A 7,633-nucleotide genomic window follows, 5' to 3' on the forward strand; every position below is an offset into this window, starting at 1 on the left:
CAGTTGGAGGTCCTTTAATGAGGAAGACTCATGAGGAGATTGTTGTGATTCTTGATGAGCTCTCTGAAGAAGCTAACCAATGGCCTGCTGGGAGTAATGATAGAAAAAAATCAGCTGGGGTTCATCAATTAGATTCTAACACATCAGTGCAAGCCTAGCTAGACGTCATGACCAAAGAGATAAGAAAGTTGACCTTAGCCAAGGTCCAGAGCCAACCATCATCAGTTTGTGACTTCTATGGAATAGGTCATCCAACGCATGAATATCAGGCCTCAGCTGCAGATGAAATGGTAAATGTTGTGGGAAGTTTTAACAGAGGCAACTATCATAGTGGTAATAATTTTAACTCTATGGGGCAAAGGCACCCAGGCTTTTCTTGAAATTCACCAAATGGTAGTCTGAACTATTGCAGCAGAATAATCCGAGACCCCAGGGACAAGGAGCTCCAAGATTTTACAATCAGCAAAGGTAACAATACCAGCCTCCACATTCTAATCAGTCTAGCATGGAAGATCTAATGAAGGCTTTCATTATTAAGACGGATGAGAGATTTAAAACCATGGTGCAACTATCTAAAACTTAGAGAGGCAAGTGGGGCGGATTGCTAGTCTGTTATCCGATAGGTCTCTCGGAACCCTCCCTACGGATACCGAAAGGAATCCAAAGGAAATAATAAATGCAGTGTCTTTGAGGAATGACAAAGAATTGCAAGATCTGTTGGTAGAAGAGAATAATGAGTTGACGGAAAATCAAGTTAAGAATGAAGGAGAGCAGAAAAGTGATGAGCATCATAGGAATAAAGTGAGGGCAGAGCAAGAGGATGATCTGAAGAAGAAGAAGAACAAATTTGAAGTTCCAACAAGGAAGAAGAAAGACAAACAAATAAGTAATGATGAGAGCGAAGAGAGTAAATATATGCTTGCTCTACCTTTCCTTCAGAAGCAAAGAAGAGAGAAGCTGGACAAACAATTTGGCCATTTTCTAGAAGTGCTCAAGCAGGTGCATGTTACTGTACCTTTCACAGAGGTGCTTTCACAGATACCATCATATGCCAAGTTCTTAAAGGAGATATTGCCCAACAAGCAAAAGTAGAGGAGACGTCGGTAGTCAAGCTCACAGAGCATTGTAGCGCTATTCTGCAAAATAAGCTCTCTCAAAAGTGTGGAGATCCAAAGAGTTTTACTATACCTTGCTCTTTAGGAAGTACAAAATTTAAAAAATCTTTATGTGATTTAGGTGCTTCCATTAAACTTATGCCTTTGTCTATTTATAGAAAATTGGAGGGAGAAATTGGAGAAATCAGATCTATACCCGTGTCCCTGTAGCTGGCGGATCAGACCACAGAATAGTGGAAGATGTGCTAGTTCGGGTGGATAAATTTGTGTTCCCTGTGGATTTTATCGTGGTGAACATGGAAGAGAATAGGGAAGTCTCTCTGATTCTTGGGAGACCCTTCTTGGCTACTAGCAGAGCGATTCTGGGCATTCAAGCAAGGCAGCTCATGCTCAGAGTGGAGAATAAAGGGTGGTCTTTAAGATGGAAGGATCAATGGGGCCCCTAAAAGAACTAGCTGGAGAGAATAAGCATGATAATTGTGGGGTGTATCCAAAGAAGACAGAAAAGAAGCTCTCAGAATAGATGTGTGCACTGGGTCGGGTGTGCAAAGGAGATCCCAACTTCGATTCAGACCCCGATTAGATGAATAAGGGAGTTTCCTTTACCTCTAAATTTTTATTTGTGTGTCATGGGGACATGCCACAATTTAAAGTGTGGGATAGGGGATGTATATATGTACCGTGTATGTTTGTTTTCTTGTGTTTTGTTTGAAAAAAAAAGTAATTTGACTTTTCTCAATGATGAATTTCCTCGACTGTCTTCTTGAGGGATCAAAGTCGAAGAAATTTTTTTTCTTAGGTAGTGTAACAATTCCTCCTTAATTTTTCTTTGTGTCGCGGTTTTTTTAAGAATTTTGCTTGAACCGGGTGTAGTTAATTTTTCTTTTATTAGGATTAGTGAAGTCCTGTGCTATGGTATTAAATGGAGATGACTTTTCTTGACTTTGTTATGCCTTGAGATTAGTGAGTGCCTTAGTTGTGACGCCTAGGCTCAATTCTTGACTCATGTATAAGTGCCTGAATTTGGTTGATTTTGATGTTACTTAAGTGCTTTGACTAGAGAGTCGGGATAGATGCGGTCCTAAGTAAATTATGTGCCAATGTGTGTGTGAGATTTTGTTGATATTCTGTGCATGTAAGTTGATGTCTAGAACTTGCCTCGTGTGTTTGCAAAGCGAAATAGCTTTTTCAGTCTAGGAAGTGATATAGACATTTCTTTGTTGAGCCAACTATAAGTTTATGACCCGCCTAATTATTGTGTATCCTAGTTAGACCCTTTGAGTCTATAATCCTATTTCTTTGGCAACCACACTACAAGCCTGATTTATTTTGTTTGAACCTTTTACCTCTTTTGAGCACTTGACATTGTTATGAGCTTGTGAAAGGCTAAGTGGAGGTATGGTTGGATTTTCGAGTGCAACTAAGAAATATAGAGATAGGTGCACTGTTTGAAAATTTAGGAGAGTCACTTGTAGGGAATTGAAAGAAGAAAAAATAAAGTTGATTGAAGAAAAAAAATCAGAACTTAGAAAGAGAATAAAAAAGTTTGTATATGCATTAGAAACAAAATGATTCCTTGCTAGTGGTATGTTCTCACTGTGTCTATGCTTAAAGAAATTAGGAGCTTGATGTTATTCTGTGTGAAGGTTGGGTTTTAGTTTAACACAAGTGTGGGGTTTAAATTGTTAATGTATATATATTAAATTCCTTAGGGATGTGTAGTCACTATATCCAAATATATCCTACTCGTCTCGCAGGCTATATTGCAACTAAAATAAAGTCCTACTTGATCTTTGACCGAATGAGCTCAATTAGTAGAGTATTACACTACAGGCGAGCATATGGTACGTTTTCTGTGGCGCGTGAATTTTATTTCTGAGAGTGAGTTAATTCTTTCTATCTTGAGTTCCTATTTATTTTTGAATGTAATTGTATGTGGAACTACTCTTTTTTATTGTTGTGAGGGCACATGACTTGCAAAGGAAAGGTAATAACGTTGACCTCTGTGTTAGAGAAAGTGAGTAGGTTGTAAAAGATGCGTGGTGCTTTTGAGACGAGCTTTAAGGTTATGATTTTTTGATATGGTACTTAGTATGCTTTAATAAAAATTTTGGCATGATGCGTTAGGGAAGTTGTTTGATGAACAGGTCGTCCCTGCGTGAAGTGTAGTTTGATTGCTCGAGGACAAGAAATGATCTAAGTGTGTGGTGTTGATGGTAGGCTAGAAACCCGTATTTTAGCGATAATTTACACTCGAATTACTGCATTTTACGTGTGTTCGAACTTAAATGATGGTGATTTGCACTTATTACGTATTTTATGTCTTGCAGGAAATGATTCCGAGTTAAAAGGATAAATTGTAGCTAAATCGAATAATTTGGAGCTTTGAAGTCTGAGTAAAAGTCAAAGAATTAAACTGGGATCGCATCTGGAGCTCGTTGACTGGCGTTGCATATGAAACTTGGAAGAAGTACATGTGCTGGAGCAAAATGTACTAGTGCATCGCACAAGGCGTGGCATTAAACGTCGCATTAGTACAAAAGTTTGTCAGAAGTTTGAGAAGTTCAGAGACTTGGAGTTTTTGGGTTTGACAGAAAAATACACTAATACAGCGCAGGGCGCGTGGCATAGTTCGACGCATTAGTACAAAAGTCTATTAGACAAGCGGAGTTTGCAACTGAGTAAATCACACTAATGCGACGCATAGTGCGATGCATGATGCGATACATGAAGTGTAAAAAGTTTGCAGATTTTTCTACTTCGGCTCAAAGAGGGTAGTTTCGTCCGGGTTCATTCCTACTTGGTATAAATACACCGAAAATACGTTTTTTTGGTGATTATCTTTGCATTATTTTTTTTGATTTAATTCAATGGTTCTTTTAAGTAATCAAAAGAGCTTGTTGAATTGTTGATTAAATCAAGTTAGGAGAATATTCGAGAGACGTTTTCCTGAAGACTAATCCATTAACACATGTTTGCATATGTTCACAGTGCTTATATTAGTTCACCTTGTAGAGTAAAAATTTAATCGAGAGAGGAGTCTTGACTACACGTTTGAACTAATCATCGAGTGAATTCGTGAGATCATTAGAACTTTCGAGTGAATTGAACTAGAGTTAGATCTCAAATAGCTATCTTGCACCTATCCTGTCATGACCCTTATTTCTCCCATTGATATTTCGGTGTTGCTCAACTCTTGTCTTTCTGTGATCAATTGTTAATTGTTTTAGTTTAGCAGTTAATTTTAGTTATTAATCATCCCAACCAAAGTGTTAATCATCTTGAATAGCATTAAGCTAGAAATTACTTGAGCATTGTTTTAATCCAATCTCTGTGGAGACGATAATTAAACTATATTATCTTTGGCTAGCGAGCATCAATTTCGTATTGTGTTTTGCGCTCATCAACCACCCTTCATCGAAAAATTACGTTGTGTATAACATATATCGAACACTCTTTATCGGAAAACTTTTTTCACTTCTTTCAAGTTTGAACACCCTTAGTAAATTTCAAGCTTCGCCACTGGTGCCGCTCTTCTCTGGATCCTGCAACAACGCGGAATATGTGGTGCACCGGACTTCTCTTTTGCACCTAATAAAGTAAAACAAACTGATGAATGGCATCAGAATCCAGAAAATCTTAAACATAGGTAAATATGGAGAATGACTTGGGAACCAAGCATAATACAATAAGGGACCATTTCTGCTTCAGTTGATGAAGCTATTTATAGAACTGCAGCCTTCTTTTATACTCTTCTGTTTCTTCAAAAGTTAGATACTTCTATTTAATGACTTAACAGTGGCAGAAAGCTCTATTCACTGCCTACATATATGGAAATATTTTTATCTTATTATTCACTCCCTACTTATGGAAATGTTACATTGGATTCTGATCTAGTTAATTACTATGATTAGCATTAAAAAAGAAGCATTTTATATTTTCAGTATTGCCTGTGACGTATAATAAAGAGGCACTTGATTCTTCCAAATCGAATATTTAAGCAAGTGTCACCGGTGAAGGGTGTTCAATTTTTATTTTTTATCAATAACAAATAATATTTTATTATATATACAATATAATTTTTCAAAGACGAAGGGTGTTCAGTTGACCACACATAGTTTCACCCCTGAGTGGATACAATAGTTTTGAGTTTTGACAAAGAACTTTTATTTAAGATGAGAAATTTATCATTATATACTAATAAATAATTTATTCAAACCTAATAAGTTGTCTTATCTTAGAGTCCATAACCAATAAACCAAATATTTTAGAATTACCTCTTATGCAAATCTACACTTACGCAGCTCACATTAAGTTTCCTATTTAAGTTATATAGTATATTGACAATGTAAAAAAAATTCTCACTGTCAGAGAATTATAACAAATGATGGTAGGTTAGTTATCATTTTTACAAATTGTCTGATACTAATGTGTGTCATAAATATTAGCCGATAATTATCTTAAAATGATCGGATTATGCAAATATTTTTCGTGCATAAATTTAGTTTATAATGATATAACAGGCTTGTTTAAAAATAATACTCCATCAAACACAACTATAGCAATTAGCTTTTAACTTTTTTTGTTTTGTTTTTTTGAATATCTTCTTTTTTTGTTTTAGCATATAAGAATTAGGAAGAGAAGGTGGTAAAAAGAAAATAAAGAACTTTGGGGGTGTGAAATGCATATTATCGCTTCTTACGTAAGAAAAAGGCGCGTGGATACTCCGTACGATTGCGTGTGGAAATGAAATTATGTTTAAAAGAAAAATATTAGAAAATGCATTTCCACGTGGTCAGTAGAAGAAGGAATCCAATGTTTCACTGTTTTGCGAGTCTTTAAATGTCGGCTACAGATCATATCGTCTCATGAGTTAATGACGATAATTAACCAGGTGTCCCTTTAAAGTCTTTTCCATTTAAGGCTGCGAGTAAAAATGAATTGATTCGTATCGGATTTATGGTTATCTTTTAAAAAAAAATTATCTGTATATGGATTATCTTAATTTGAGATTTTAATTCTATAATTAAAAGAAGTTCTACAATTATCCCACCCTCAGTATAGGATAAAATAATACCTAATTATAGAATTAATTATCCTGAAATGGCTAATTTCAAATTTGAAAATTCAATCAAACACATGATAAAATAATAATATGCATTTAATTCCAGGATTATTATTCCTTATCCCATATACCAAACAACTTCTAAAGAATGAAATCTACTGCCTCGAGTTTGCTCAATTAATTCGTATTCGTGTCGCGGGCTCGTTACCACTTATTTATTAATTATCTTGTTGTTGGTATTTAGAAGGTCTACGGAGAGGTAGAGGTAGGCCGAAAAAGAAGTGGGGAGAGGTGATGATTAGGAAAGACATGGCGCAGCTTCAGCTGACCGAGGACATGACCCTTGATAGGAAGGTGTGGAGGTCGAACATTAGGGTAGTATAGTAGGTGGTCTAGATTGTTCATAACGGTAGTATTAGTACACAATCCTGTATTCTGTTGGTAGTAGGTTTCTTTGACTACCAGTAATTTTCTTTCATTTTGATCATCTTATTATCGTGTTGTTTTTATTCTGCTTTTACATGGATTTTTGGTATTGTCCCTCCTTGTCTATCTTTTAATTAATGTGGTGCTTATGTGTAACGATCCGATCAGTCGTTTTGAGCTCTAGCGCATCGTTCGGCGGTTTGAGGCCATGAGTAGCTTCACTTAAGGTATTATGACTTGTACGCGTGTTCGGAATTAAATTTCGGGAAGTTCGGAGTTTATTCGGAAAAAGAAAATCCTCATTTCGAAAGCTTTAAGTTGGAAGAATTGACTAAGATTGAATTTTTAAGCAAACGACCTCAGAATCGGGATTGAAGGTTCCAGCAGGTTCGTATGATGATTTCGAAACTGGGCGTATGTTCGGATCGGGTTTTGGATTACCCAGGAGCGTTTCGACGCCTATTGTGGAAGTTAGCATTTTGGAAGAGTTTCATGAATTTGAGGTGGGGGTGCATTTTTATGTTATCGATGTCCGTTTGGGATTCTGAGTTCAGGAATAGCTCTGTATGGTGATTCTTGTATTGGGAGCGCATCTGGAAGTGGATTTGGAGGTTCGTAGGTTATTCTGGAGTCGTTTGGCTAAAGTTAGAAATTTGAAGGTTTTTGAGAAGTTTGATCGGAAGTGGACTTTTTGATATCGGGGTCGGATTCCGATTCCGAAAGTTGGAGTAGGTCCGTAATGTTGAATGTGATTTGTGTGCAAATTTGATATCAATAGGACGTGATTTGATGGTTTCGGCATCGAAGGTTGAAGTTCTAAAGTTCATTAAGCTTAAATTGGAGTGTGATTCATGGTTTTAGCATTGTTTGATGTGATTTGAAGGCTCGACCAAGTTCGTGATGTGTCTTTGGACATGTTGGTATAATTGGTTGAGGTCCCGAGGGCCTCGGGTGGATTCTAGATGGCAAATAGATCGATTTTGACTTGAAGGAGGAGTTGAAGGGGGGTTCTTGTTGCTGGTGTAAC

The sequence above is a fragment of the Nicotiana attenuata genome, chromosome 11, assembly GCF_001879085.1.
Source record: "Nicotiana attenuata strain UT chromosome 11, NIATTr2, whole genome shotgun sequence".
Taxonomy (NCBI): domain Eukaryota; kingdom Viridiplantae; phylum Streptophyta; class Magnoliopsida; order Solanales; family Solanaceae; genus Nicotiana; species Nicotiana attenuata.